Consider the following 14,965-nt stretch of genomic DNA (forward strand, 5'->3'; position numbering starts at 1 on the left):
CACCCTCTCCATCACTTGTTATCTGTAGACTTCTCAGTGATGGCCATACTGACCAGTGTGAAGTGATACCTCACTGTAGTTTTGACCTGCATTTCTCTAACAATTAGTGATGCTGAGCATCCTTTCACATGCCCATCTGGCATCCCTGGGCTTCCCTGGGGGCTCAGATGGTAAAGAATCTGCCTGCAGTGCAGAAGACCTGGGTTTGATCCCTGGGTCAGGAAGATTCCCTGGAGAAGGGAATGGCTACCCACTCCAGTATTCTGGCGTGGAAAATCCCATGGACAGAGGAGCCTGGTCTGCTGCAGTCCAAGGGGTCACAAAGAGTCAGACACGACTGAGCAACTAACACTTGGCATCCCTATGACTTCCTTTGGCAAAATGTCTATTTAGGTCTTCTGCCCCCTTTTTGACTTGTTTGTTTTTCTGTTACTGAGTTATACAAGCTATCTGTACATTTTGGAAATTCTGCCCTTGTCAACTGCATCATTTGCAAATATTTTCCCCCATTCCATAGGTTGTCTTTTCATTGTGGTTTCTTTTGCTATGCAAAAGCTTATGACTTTGATTAGATCCCATTGGTTCAGTTTTGCTTTTATTTCTATTGCCTTGGGAAACTAAGAAAACATCAGTACGATTTATGTCAGAGAATGTTTGGGCTATATTCTCTTCTAGGAGTTTTCTGGTGTCTTGTCTTTATGCCATTTTGAGTTTATTTTCATGTGCAGTGAGAGACCATGGTCTAACTTCATTGCCATCCAGCTTTCCCAATGTCAGTTGCTAAAGAGACTGTCTTTTCTCCATTATACATTCTTGCCTCCTTTGTTGAAAGTTAATTGACCGTAGATGCTTGGGTTTATTTCTGGGCTTTCTACTCTGTTCCATTGATCCACAGGTCTGTTTCTGTGCCATACCAAGCTGTTTTGATTAGTATACCTTCGTAATATTATCTGAAGCCTGAGTTGTGATGCCTCCAGCTTTGTTTTTCTTGCTCAGGACTGATTTGGCAATTCTGTGTCTCTTATGGTTCCATATAAATTTTAGGATTATTTTTCTATGAATTATGTCTCCAGTTATTTGATATGGATTGAATCAATTTGTAGACTGCTTTGAGTATTATGGCCATTTTAACAATATTATTTCTTCTAATCAAAGAGCATGGGCTATCTTTCCATTTCTTTAAACAATATTTAATTTCCTTTATCAGTGTTTTATAGTTCTCAGCATATAAGTCATTCATTTCCTCGATCAGCTTTATTTCTAAGTATTTTTTATACAATTTTAAACAGGATTTTTTTTTTAACTTTCCCTTTCTGGTATTTCACTCTTAGTGTAAAGTAAGTGCAACAGATTTACGCATGTTAATCCTGTACCCTGCTACTTTCTGAATTCATTTATCGGTTCTTATAGTTTTTGTGTGGCATCTTTTTTGTTGTTGTTCAAGTGGCTAAGTTGCGTCTAGCTCTTCATGACCTCAAGGACTACAGCCCACCAGGCTTCCCTGTTCTTCACTATTTCCTGGAGTTTGCCCAAACTCATGTCCATTGGGTTGGTGATGCCATCCAATCATATCATCCTTTGTTGCCCCTTCTCCTGCCCTCCATCTTTTCCAGCATTAGGGTCTTTTCTAGTGAATCAGCTCTTCCCATCAGGTGGCCAAAGTACTGGAGCTTCAGCATCAGCCCTTCCAGTGAATATTCAGGGTTGATTTTCTTTAAGATTGACTGCTTTGATCTTCTTGCAGTCCAAGGGACTCTCAAGAGTCTTCTTCACCACCACAATTTGAAAGCATCAATTCTTCAGCACTCAGCCTTCTTTATGGTTCAGTACTTACATCCGTACATGACTACTGGAAAAACCATAGCTTTGACTATATATGTACCTTTGTTGGCAATGAGATGTCTCTGCTTTTTAATCTGCTATCTAGGTTTGTCATTTAAAAAAAAAAAAAAAGGCAGAGACATCACATTGCAACCAAGGTTTGTTGTGATTTTGGAGCCCAAGAAAATAAAGTCTTTCACTGCTTCCACATTTTCTTCCTCTATTTGCCAGGAAGTGATGGCACCAGATGCCATGATCTGAGTTCAAAAATACTGGAGTGGGCTGCCATTCCCTCCTCCAGTGGCCCATGTTTTGTCAGAACTCTTCACTGTGACCTGTCCATTCTGGGTGGCCCTGCATGGCATGGCTCATAGCGTCACTGAGTTACACAAGCCCCTTTGCCATGACAAGGCTATGATCCATGAAGAAGTGGCATCTTTAGGTTTTTCTATATATAGTATCATGTCACTTGCAAATAAAGACAATTTTACCTCTTCCTTCCAGTTTGGATACCTTTTCTTTTTCTTGTCTGATTGCTGTGGTCTGCACTTCTAATAACTATGTTGAACTGAAGTGGTGAGAGTGGACACACTTGTTCCAGATTTTAGCAAGGAGGCTTTCAGCTTTTCACTGTTGCATATTACATTAGTGATGTGTATGTCATAATAGGTTTTATAAAGAAGCCTCCTGAAGTCTGTGCTATCCTGGAAAAATCCCTTTGGTGTGTGGAATGCTCCTTTGTAGAAGGGAAGTTCAGTCTCTAGACTTTTCCAGCATGTAAGAAATCCTAGAACAAGGGACTGTAGATAGTAGTGTTGTAGGGGAAAATGACAGAAAAATTCACAGAGTGTGAGATTTAGCCATTTTAACTACTGATCCTGGAGATACGTACCTTACACCAGTGGTTCTCAAAGTGTGGTCCCTGGACTAGCAAAGAGTAACACCAGCAGCACCTGGGAATTTCTTGAAAAGGCAAATTCTTGGATCCCTCCCCAGACCTGCTGGAGCAGCCTCTCTGGGCTGGGATCTCCCTACTCTGCTAACCTTTAGGTTATTCTGAGGCAGCTCAAGTCTGAGAACAGCTGCTTAACCTTAAATCTTTTTAAAACTTACACGGCTGCCAAAAGAAAACAAACAACAACTGTGATCACTGGAGGGCCACAGTAATAGTGTCAGGAAACCAGATTCATCCTGAACGTCATTTAGGCTCAGGTCAGGATGACCTGTGTGCAACTTGGTGAGAAACGGTTTGAAAAGAAGGGTGATGTGGAGCAGATGTTCTCTGTGACAACTGAGGTTTACAAGGCAGCCCCCGTAATGACAACTGTTAGAAAATGATTCTGCAAAGGAAGATTAAAGTGGGAGGAATCACCCTACCTGACTCAAACTTAATTATAAAGCCACAGCAATGAGTACTCCGGTTTAGTTGGAGGGACAGAAGCATAGGTCAATGGAAATGGAGAACATATTCACACAAATATGCTCAACTGATTTTGAACAAAGGGTAGAAGCAGCTCAACTAAAGAAACATGGTCTTTTCAACAGTGCTGGAGCAACTGGACATGCAGAGGCAAAAAAAAAAAAAAAAAGGAAAAAAAAGCACTGTGACCTCACATCTTACACAAGGATTAATTCCTAACAGATAAGAAACTTAAAAGGATAAAATTTTTTTTTTAGAAAAATAGAAAATCTTTAGAAACTAGGGATAGCCAGCTTTTAGATTTGTTACCAAAAGCATAGTTTACTAAAGGAAAACTGATAAATGGGACTTCACCAAAATTTAAAGATTTTGCTTTACAGAATTCACTGTTAAGAGGACGAACAAAGTAAAGATCTGGAGACATTTTAACAAACCATGCATCCATATATAAGATACGCAAAGAACTCTTAAAACCCAAGGATAAAAATGCAAGCAACCCATTTATAAAGTGGGCAAAAGAGATAAACAGACATTTCACCAACAAAAACACTGGAATGACAAACAAGCACATGAAAAGATGTCCAACATCATGAGCCTCCAAGTACAAAGCACAATGAGACACCACTACATACCTCTCAGAACAGCGGGGACTGGGGCACCCGTGTGCCCTGGTGGGAATGGATCCATTCGACAATTTCTGATAAATCAACATGGCCTATGACCCAGCAATAGTACTGGCTGGATGGTCATCCCAGAGAAATAGAAAGTTACATCCATATAAAAGCCTGTACATGACTGTTGGGGGCAGCTTGATTCCTAACAGCCCCAGCTGGAGATAACCCAGTGTGCCTCACTGAGTGACTGTTTCTGTAACCCATCTACAGTCTGGAATACCAGTCAGTACTGAAAACACTGAACTCCTGACACACGACAGACCCTGGTGAGTCTCCAGAATGCTACTGGGTGAAAAAAGCCAGTCCCCAGCAGTGACATAGTGTGTGTTCCTGTTCACGTTCTTGAAATGGCAAAATTAGTGAGACGGGAACTAGAGCAGTGAGTGTTTGGTGGGGGTCAAGGAGGGGTTGGGGTGGAAAGACAGAGGGCATGAGGCTATAAGAGGGCTCCAACCAGGCTGGCATGTCCTGTATCTGGACCCCATCAAGGTCACCAATCCTCCAGTCACCCAGTACCGGAGCTGTGCATGGTGGTACCACTGGTGGGAAGTGGATGAAGCGAACATGGATCTCTGCGTTCTTTTTCACAACCACCGGGGTAGCCACAGTGATCTCCAAATCACAGCAGTTTAAAAGCGACGTCCAGCACAACGGGTGGGAATGGTCTGGATCCTGGTGGAAATAAAGCACATCGGACCTTGACTGGACACTTGGATATCTGAACACTGGCTGGGCATCTGGCCAGATTTTGACCACATCAAGGTGCCAGCATTAAACGTTTTAGGTGGGCTCACGTATGGTGTTTATTTTTAGGGTCCTTCTCCTGGAGAGACACAGATCGAAATGTTCACAGATGCAGTGACGTGACCAGGGTGTGTCTCTGGGTCTGACCAGTGGCAAGTCCTGGCCGGGGTGGAGGGGGCGGTCAGGTCCCGGGCAGCAGTGGCTGGGGTGGTGATGGACTCGTGACTGTTGCCAGCCTGTTTCCTGTGTCCAGGTTTTCGTATGAAAACTCCTTGTGAGTGGCACCCGTACACGTGTCCTCTGTCCTCTGCTTCCATTGACGTTTTTTGAGTCCTGCCCCCAGAGCTGACTGAAGACACACGTCAACTCCACTAAACATCTTTTTCTTCACCTCACTTGACCTCTGGGTCACTCCAGACGTGGTTGACCTTCTTCCTCTCCCCACACTCACTTGCCATCACCTCACACGCCTGAGTCCACCCAGGCCCTGACCCCACCTGACGCTTAGGTCCAGGCATGACCGACCTCTTTGCTGACGGTCCCACAAAAGTGTTGTGCGAAACGCTATTTCCTGCCCTTCACCTGAGAGTATTAAGTGGCTCAGCCTTACTTGAAACAGCTGTTCAGTTCAGCTCAGTTCAGTCACTCAGTCGTGTCCAACTCTTTGCGACCCCATGAATCGCAGCATGCCAGGCCTCCCTGTCCATTACCAATTCCAGGAGTTCATTCAAACTCATGTCCATCGAATCGGTGATGCCATCCAGCCATCTCATCCTCTGTCGTCCCCTTCTCCTCCTGCCCCCAATCCCTCCCAGCACCACGGTCTTTTCCAGTGAGTCAGCTCTTCGCATGAGGTGGCCAAAGTATTGGAGTTTCAGCTTCAGCATCAGTCCTTCCAATGAACACCCAGGACTGATCTCCTTTAGGATGGACTGGCTGGATCTCCTTGCAGCCCAAGGGACTCTCAAGAGTTCTCCAACACCACAGTTCAAAACCATCAACTCTTCGGTGCTCAGCTTTCTTCACAGTCCAACTCTCACATCCATACATGACCACTGGAAACCAGAGCCTTGACTAGACGGATCTTTGTTGGCAAAGTAATGTCTCTGCTTTTGAATATGCCATCTAGGTTGGTCATAACTTTCCTTCCAAGGAGTAAGCATCTTTTCATTTCATGGCTGCAATCACCATCTGAAACAGCTGTGAGGGATGTAATTTCCAGCATATTATAAATATTGACTTCTTAAAAAATAGTTCTGTGGCTCTTTAAGCAGGTCTATTGGAATCGAAGCACCAGAGTGTGCCATCCAGTCACAGGGTATGTGGACAAGCTCTTCTCCCCCTTCAGGAGGCGCTTCTGTCTCTACCAGCGTTTGTTTCCATCACTGCAGGTGTTAAACCCCACGTGTTACACTGGTGCTTACACGGATCTTTTATGCATATAGATCAAACCAGTCTTGATTTTCTAGGACCCTGAGTATGTGGTAACTTCTCCTGGACTGAGCTATCATTGCAATAACTGGGACACCACTGATCAAAATGGAAATGCTGCCCACACTGGCGACCGGTGACCTGACACACAAGCTCGGTTTAATGAGGTAAACGGGGCTTTCTCCCCAGTCCACTCACGTATGGTGGAAGTTGATTCAGCTCTGCTCCTATCCTCGGCTCTCACAGATGTAAGTGCCGAAGGCTCTGCTCCACAGACAAGCAACTTTGCGGGGGAGGAGCTCTGTCACTACTTAGTGAAAGCCACTGCCCGAGGTCTGGGGGTCGCCATGTCCTGGATGACGGGAGGGGCCTTTCTTTCTTAAGCCAGGAGCACTTCAGGGAGGTGAGGACCAGGGCCGTGAGTGCAGGGCAAAGGTCTCTCTCACCCTGAGGGGCAGTTTAAAAATGCTGCTGGTCTCCTGGGCCCTGATTCCCCGACCACGCCCCAACCTGCACACCTGTCAGCTGACACCCCCTGCACATTCCCCACCAGTCCAGCAGCAAGGCCTGCCTCACTCTAGAAACACTCCTTGTCCCGTCCTGACTCATTTCCCCTCTGCCTCCACCCTGTTTCTAGGGGAAGACACAGATTTGCTGGACCCCTGCCCAAAGCCCCCAGGGGTGTCTGGCTCTCAGGGTGAACTCTGAGTAGAGTACAGCCTGTGCTACCCTGACTTGGCCACACAAAGCTTGCTGCCACCCCAGGGCCTTTGCACTTGCCCTCACCCCAGATCTCCACTGAGGAACACTGGTTTCCATTCAGCCATCCCCTCCCCAGACAGACCTTCTGGGTCCCCACTGCCCAAGTGCGCCCACCCCTGCCCAAACCCCCACCTCCACCTGCTACTCTTCCTGCCTTCTCCGCCAGGCTCCAACCACTATCCATCTCCTCCCCTCCAGAACATTCAATCTATGGGGCAGGGCCTTCTCTCTTCTCCTCTGCAGCACCCGGCAAGGGACAGCTGCTTGAATGCAGGCATACATGAACTGTGTGAGATGAACTCAGCAAGTACTGTCATGGGTCACAACTGTGAAAAGGAGGCTGAGAAAGCATTTGAGTCCCTGCTCACAATCTCAACCTCTCAAATCCCATGTCCGAGAAACAGCTGCCTTCAATCTCTCTTAAATCTGCAGAATGGGTGCAGTGTTCTCCTGGCCTTCTACACAGACAATGGTATGTGAGACATATATGCCAAGCTAATGGAGCTCTTTCTCAGATACAATCATTCCCAGAAAAGCTATTAGCCTTGTAGTTGAGGGTTTTTTTTTTTAATGGGTGTTCTGGAAAAATATAAATTTTTTTTCTGTTTATAAAATAGAACATATTACTACTGCATTCTTTGCTGGCAACTTTCTTGCAAAAATATGAATCAAAGATATAGGAGGAAAAAACTGCATAGGATAAGTCCTACTATTTTTCCTCTTCAAAATTCAAACTACAGTTGTTTTCTTAACCATTCCCATAAGGTAGTGATGTCAAGGAAATGCAGAGAAGCAGAGTGAAGCAGTGAAAATGTGGAAAATGTGAAAATATCCAGGTTTGAAACAAAATATGGTAGTGGTGTGTGTGTAGTGGGGCGGAGAGAGAAGAGGGAGGCTGACTTATAAAAACAAAGTGTCCACAATCATTACAGGTTCCAGGGAGAGTTCACACTGTTGCCTCCAAATATTTGTCACAAAACCAGTTGCTCATTTACTTTTCATCCTTAAAAATACTTCCAGGAACCTAACAGTGTTCTCCAAATTGATCTGGTGAGTCCAGATTTTATGAGAGTGGCTTAGGCAAACGTGGTATTTGTGGGCTGGCAGCTTTAACTATGTACACGGGTCCACGTGTCTCTGATCACACACTTTTTTCTACCATTTTAATCTACCCATGGTGTACCCAGTGGTGGGGAGGAGGCAATTTCTGAGCGTTTGTGGATTTAAAAAAATCTCACCCACTACATTAAGAGCTTAATAAACACGAAATAACTGTAACTATCAGGTAGGTGGATATTTCCATAGGGCGTTTCCACTTGTCCCCTCAAAGCTGACCCTCACCCGTCCCCGACATCCTCTCCAGAGGCCCACATGGCTTGCTGGTCCACCTGTCCGCGCCAGGGCGGGGCCAGCGCACCCCTTCCCAGCACGGCCACCCACCCGGAGAGTAGGCACATGTCACCTGTCCATGGGTTTCACTATCATGCCTCTTCCACGCAAGGGTTTACATAAACGGGATGCAGGGTGCTCTTGAGGGTGGGGGTGGGGTGGGCAGCCCCATCGCCCAAATTCAGGGGTCTGCCTTTGTAATCTCAGGAGCCAGGGGTCCAGGGACCCTCCCCGTGCGCCCCCGGAGGCTGGGCCCCAGGACGGGGTAGCGTTACATCACGAGGGACCGTCGGCGACGAGGGCGCCCGGGGGCGGGACAGCGGGCCGGGGGCCGGGGGGGCGGCGGACCACCCGCGCCGCGCCCACGGGCGAGCGCGGCCCCGGCCCCGCGCCGGGAGCCGGCCGGCCGGCCGGGGTGCGGGGGGCGGCGGGCGGCGGGGCCCGCGGCGGGGCCGGCGGCGACGGGCGGGCGGGCAGGCGGCGCGCAGGGCGATCCCGGAGCGGCTCCGGGAAATCCAGCCGGGTTTTGACTCCGATCGCCCACGGTGCCCGCAGCCGGCGAATGTAACAAAGAACAGGCGGCATGGCGGATGGACCGGGGCGGGCGGCGGGCCGGGCGGGGCCGGGGGCGGCAGGCCGGGCCGAGACGCGCGGGGGCGGCCGGCCGGGGGTGGCTGGCCGAGGCGGCGCGCGCGGGGGCGGGCGGCGGGCGCGGGGCCCGGGCTTTACCTGCCTTTGGAATGTGCAGAGCGGGATCGGATCCGGACTCCGGGTTGCGATCCGCTCCGGAAACTGCGCAGCACCGGAAGCCGGGGGGCGGCAGCGGGGTATTGTGGGAGTTGTAGTCCTTGGGGGGCGCGGGCGGCTTGGAGGCGAGAGCCTGGACAGGAGAGCGGGAGCCGGCGGCCTGGGCCTGGACTGGGCGGTGTGGCCGCGGAGCGGGCGGTCTGGACTGGGGAGCGGGCACGGTGGACCGGGAGCGGGTGGTGTGGACGGGGCAGCGGGCGGCGTGAACTGGAGATCCTGGGAGTAGGCGGTGTGGACGCGGAAGCGGGCGGCATGGACCAGAGAGCAGCTTGACGTGGTGGACGGGGCAGTCCGGGATTGCGGACCTCATGGACAAGGGGGACCGGAGCGGCGTGGACTGGACTGGCAGGGTGCGGGCGAGGCGTGGACCGGTCGTTGGGTGAACGGGCGGTGTGGATCCGGATCGGCCGGGACACGCGTGGCGGATTCCGGCTACCCTTTCCCCGGGGCCGGAGGGGGCGTCAAGCGGCCGCGCGCGCCCCTTCCCCGGTGGCGTGGCGGGTCCAGATACCCGCGACGGGTTCGCGTTGGCAGCTCGCACACCCCCCACCCCGCGCGGACCTTTCTTCTGATGGCTCCCTCGAGACTTAATTTCCTGGGGGTGGGGGGAGGGGAGGTGAAAGAGAGTCGAACTCTATTTTTTTCTAATTTATTTATTTTTTAATTGAAGGATAATTGCTCTACAGAGTTTTGTTTTCTGCCAAACATCGGCAAGAATCAGCCATGGGTGCACCCGTGTCCCCTCCCTCCAGAACCTCCCTCCCATCTCCTTCCCCATCCCACTCTTCTAGGTTGTTATACAGCCCCTGTTTGAGTTCCCTGGTCATACAGCAAATCCCCACTGGCTATTTAGTTTACATATGGTATTGTAAATTTCCATGTTACTCTCTCCATACAGCTCAACCTCCCCCCTCCCCCCCCCACCCCACCCCGCCGGTGCCCATGTCTGTTTGCTGCCCATTTATAACGATGTCTGGATTTAGCCCACGGAGCTGCTTGCTACCCTTGGTCACCTTTCTCTCCACTTGGTAAAGGCTTAGAGGCTCTTGACCTGCCTGCCAAGCTCCTAAATTAGAGCAGCTCACTGGTGAGTGGAGATCCTGCCTTTTCAGTCCAGGCCCTGGGAGTCCCCAGAGTTCTGCCTTAACCACTGCCCCACACTGCGCTGTGCCAAGTACCTACAGGCACCCCGGATGCTGCGAACTTGAGGCCAGAGTGCCACTGCCTGGCACTAACTCTGTCCCCTCTGCCTTCCACCCAAACGTGGGGGAGGAATGGGGCTTGTATGGTCTCAGCCCTTATTCACTGAACAAATAGTCACAGAGGAATAAAAGCAGAAGAGGCCAGAAGGATCCTTCATCTAGTCCTGGGCGCTCAGGTCTGACAATGTAGCTGCCTTGTACATTTCTGCCTGCCAAAAACTCATTAATAAAATCAAAGAGAGGGACTGAACTGAGAGCAATGATTTGAAATTGATATTAGAAAGGGCTCCTTCCCCTAATATATATATAAAGCTCTTAAGAACCAATAGGAAAAAGATAAAGAACCCAACAAAAAATGAACAGTCTACGGACAGTTCACAGAAAATACAGTGACTCCTATGTATGTTAGTCACTCAGTCATGTCCAACTCTTTTTCAACCACATGACTGTAGCCCTCCAGGCTCCCCTGTCCATGGGATTCTCCAGGTAAGAATACTGGAGTGGGTTGCCATGCCCTCCTCCAGGGAATCTTCTCAACCCAGGGATCGAACCCAAGTCTCCCACATTACAGGCAGATTCTTTACTGTCTGAGCCACCAGGGAAACCCATAGGAAATGCTAACCAACTGTATTATTGCAGCTATGTATGTAAGCAATATTACAGTGAGATCATTTTTATCTCTTAGATTAGCAAAGATTTTCAAAGTTTAATAGCATGATTGTGAAGAGCCTGTAGAGAAACAAACGGTCTCATCCTTTCCAGGTTCAGATGTAATCAGCACAGCCTCCATCTGGGCCATCTGTTAATATCCACAGAAATCCTCGATGCACAGAACCTTTGGCCTAGCAGTCCCACCTGCAGGAATTTATCTTTCAGCCGGACTCACTTGTACAAATTGATCTGTGTATGAAGTTGATCTTTTTTTTCTTTGGCCACACCTTGAGGCTTGTGGGACTTAATTCCCTGACTAGGAATTGAAACCACGCCCTGGGCAGTGAAGTTGATCTTAATTTCCCATCAGTAGGGTGTGTCCATAGGGACTGGGGAGGAAGTGCTGCTGGGGCTCCTTTCTCTGCTTATCCCCAACCTTGATGGACAGGCTTCCCCAGTGGCTGCCTGGTGGCACTCTCAGTAGGTCCGCATCACGGCCTCCCACACCTGGATCACCTCACCTGTGTCTCCTCAGCTCCAGCCTGCTGAGCCCCATCCAGTGGTGAGATTCCAGCCTTCTGTTCCTTGAACACATTGCCAAGGTCCACACTCACCTCTGTATCTTGGAACATGTTCCCAGGTTCTCCCCATCATTCAGGTCTTTGCCCAGGTGCGCCCTAACTCCCAAGATCCCCAAACTGACCACAGCAGCTAATGAGTAACCCCCACCAACAAACCCACCCCTCTTGAAACATCACTCCCAGGTCTCATTCAATAAACTAAGATCATGGCATCTGGTCCCATAACTTCATGGCAAATAGATGGGAAAACAATGGAAACAGTGAGAGACTTAATTTTTGGGGCTCCAAAATCACTGCAGATGGTGACCTCAGCCATGAAATTAAAAGACGCTTGCTCCTTGGAAGAAAAGCTATGACCAACCTACATAGCATATTAAAAAGCAGAGACATTACTATGCCGACAAAGTCTATCTAGTCAAAGCTATGGTTTTTCCAGTAGTCATGTATGGAAGTGAGAGTTGGGACTGTACAGAAAGCTGAGCTTTTGAACCGTGGTGTTGGAGAAGACTCTTGAGGGTCCCTTGGACACCAAGGAGATCAAACCAGTCAATCCTAAAGGAAATCAGTCCTGAACATTCATTGGAAGGACTGTTGCTAAAGCTGAAACTCCAATACTTTGGCCATCTGATGTGAAGAGCCAACTCATTGGTAAAAGACCCTGATGCTGGGAAAGATTGAAGGCAAAAGGAGAAGGGGACGACAGAGGATGAGATGTTTGGATGGCATCACCAACTCAATGGACAAGCAAGCTCCAGGAGATGGTGAAGGACAGGGAAGCCCAGAGTGCTGCAGTCTATGGGGTCGCAAAGAGTTGGACACAACTGAGCGACAGAACATGTTCTTAGAAAGTGCTTTCTGAAGAATTTAGGGTGAAATATGATGTCCTCAAACAATAATTGATCAGTTGAGCACTAGATCCTGGACTGAACAAATGGAGCGAAACCAGTGAGTCTATGTGAAGGATACATAGGTTATTCTCTAGGTTGGAATTTAAAAAAAAAATTGGCTTTCCCTTGTGTGTTTCAGTGGCTAAGTCTCCACGCTCCCCATGTAGGGGGCCGAGGTTAGTTCCCTGGTGGGAACTGAATCCCACATGCCACAAAGAAGATTTAAGATCCTGTGTGCCAGGAACAGCCAAATAACTAAATATGTGTGAAACCCCACATAAACAGAGAAGTGCTTCCCATACTATCAGTGGGCTTTCCTTCTCAGAGAGCTGCTGTGACGTCAGGATGCCATTGCTTTAGTGTGCAGCCCCAGACTGGGGCTCTTGCTACCAGCCCTGACATTGGCCTGCCTGATACATGTCTCATAGCGCTGGTTTTTGTTAATTTAAACATAAAGCTCCTTTGCTAGGGGATACTGTGGACATACGTATCCTCAGCTTCACTTCTCCACCCCACCTTTGGCTTCTGCTTTCAATCTGGCTAATTCTTCCCATCCAGATAAAGAGAACTAACCAGCAAATAGTGTCATGCCTACTGTGTGCCAAGCAGTGCATCTCATGTTCCATCGTTCTCACCCATCACATAAAGTCCAGGAAAGACCACGTGAGGCCATAAGTCCTTGGTCTCTTCAGTTGACATGAGGTAGTAGAGACTAGTGGTCATAAAAACGGGTTATGCAGCCAGGCAGCCTGGGTTTAAATTCTGCCAGTTACCTGCCAGCTGTGTGATCTTGAGCAAGCGACTAAACCTCTTGATGCCTCAGTTTCCTGAGATCATAACTCACAGGGTTGCTTCAAAGAGCATAGACGTCAGTGTCTTAGTAAATACTTTGCAAAATCCTGGCACATAGCAAGCGCTCAGTTAGTTTTAGCAATAATTACTGTGATCGCGAGTCCTCCCCTGGTATTTCTCTAAAATATGAAGCAACCCAGTGCACCTGTACAAGCATCCAATTTGATGAATATTGACAGCATCAATATCATGAATAGTTCTGAATGCCTGGCACATGCAAGGCACAGCTTGGCCATTTGCATTACAGACGTTACGGTTCAGAGCGGAGGTGAGCTGTGCACAGCTGTGGAGGGGGATGCCCCTGGCTCACCTTGGGAAGGGGGCCTGGCCTGGCAGCTTTCTCTTGGGGCCGGGCACTGTGCTAGGCCATTCATGCTGGTATCCAGCCCTCTATGGCGAGCGAGCTGCCTTTCTTTCGATAAACGATTTACTGACACACACAGCACCCTACATTTGTGAGGGACCAAGGTCAAGGGCAGCACTCTTTGTCACGCACATCCCCTCCATGCCCACTCCGTCCCCAGACCCCGGTGAGTGCGGTAGGAGTGGGTAAGCAGAATTCCTGTATGAGCTGATACAAAGCTGTCAACTGATGTCCATCATCACTCTTCATGGGCACCATTCTAAACCCAGGGGATGCGGGCACCCACATACTTGCTGGGCTTCAAGTCTAGGACAGGGTGAGAAGGGGCCGAGTGACAGGGCTGAAGGATGCTGACAGAAGTGCTCCGGGGCAGGCACTTCACATAGAATGCAGGACTTGTTTGGTTAGACCGTAAGAACAGAAGAGGTGTGTCCTGGGGCTGAGGGGTGCGCGCACCACAATGAATGTGCTGAAGTGGCTGAACTCGATCCATCTATGCTGTGTAGATGGGATTGGCAAGAACACGGTGGGCACCTGCAAGTGACCGCCAGGAGGTCAGGTTAGGACAGCTGGCTATCCAGCACCTCCATCCAGACTCCTCCCGGACTGTCAGAGCAGAACGGACCTCTAGCCATGCAGGAAGCAGCTGTTCAACAGAGGGCCTGAGATGCCTTGATCCCAAACCAGACTCGGTGCCATCACCACCTGCTGTGTCCAGAGCAGAGAACCCAGAGCCGAGCCTGCAATGCTGGGGCTTTATGCAGGTGGACCCTTCCTCTGAAATGCAGGGCTGTGAGTCAGTCTTGGCCCTCGAGTGACCACTCCATACCCTAGTGGATGTTCAGGGTTAGGACAGCTGAGAGGAAGGGTGCAGGATGGGGATGGGGGTTGGACTGGGGACCAGTTTTCTTAGGGCTTGGGCAGAGCAGGGGGCCGGGAATCTGACACAAGCAGGGAAGCTGATAAGCAGCCAAGATGTGAGGCCTTGAGGGCTGGCACCGGATACTCTGTCTGCGCGCCCCTCCTGGCCCCTGCCCACCCCTACCCCCAGAACCTGCAGCCTGGGTCCCAGCCATCCTGGGGCCCCACCTGGCATCTACCCCTCCAACTCTCAGGCAGCTGGGGTAGGGTGATGATGGCGGCGTGGTGGATGGATAGCGGTTTCACCCCAAGGGGAACAGTGCTCCCCAAAAGGCCCTGGGGATCACACAGGGTCACATAACCACCGGGGGACCCAGGCCAAGAGACCCTGAGTGGCAGGCAGCACCTACAATTCACCGGTGCCCTGAAGTTCACTGAAGACACTGTCGTTCCAGTAAATGACTTTAGCCCCAGGCTTAAAGCAGGTGCTTAGTGGCCTATGAATCATTTAGGAAGAAT

This window comes from Capricornis sumatraensis, chromosome 1 (genome assembly GCF_032405125.1).
Source record: "Capricornis sumatraensis isolate serow.1 chromosome 1, serow.2, whole genome shotgun sequence".
NCBI lineage: Eukaryota > Metazoa > Chordata > Mammalia > Artiodactyla > Bovidae > Capricornis > Capricornis sumatraensis.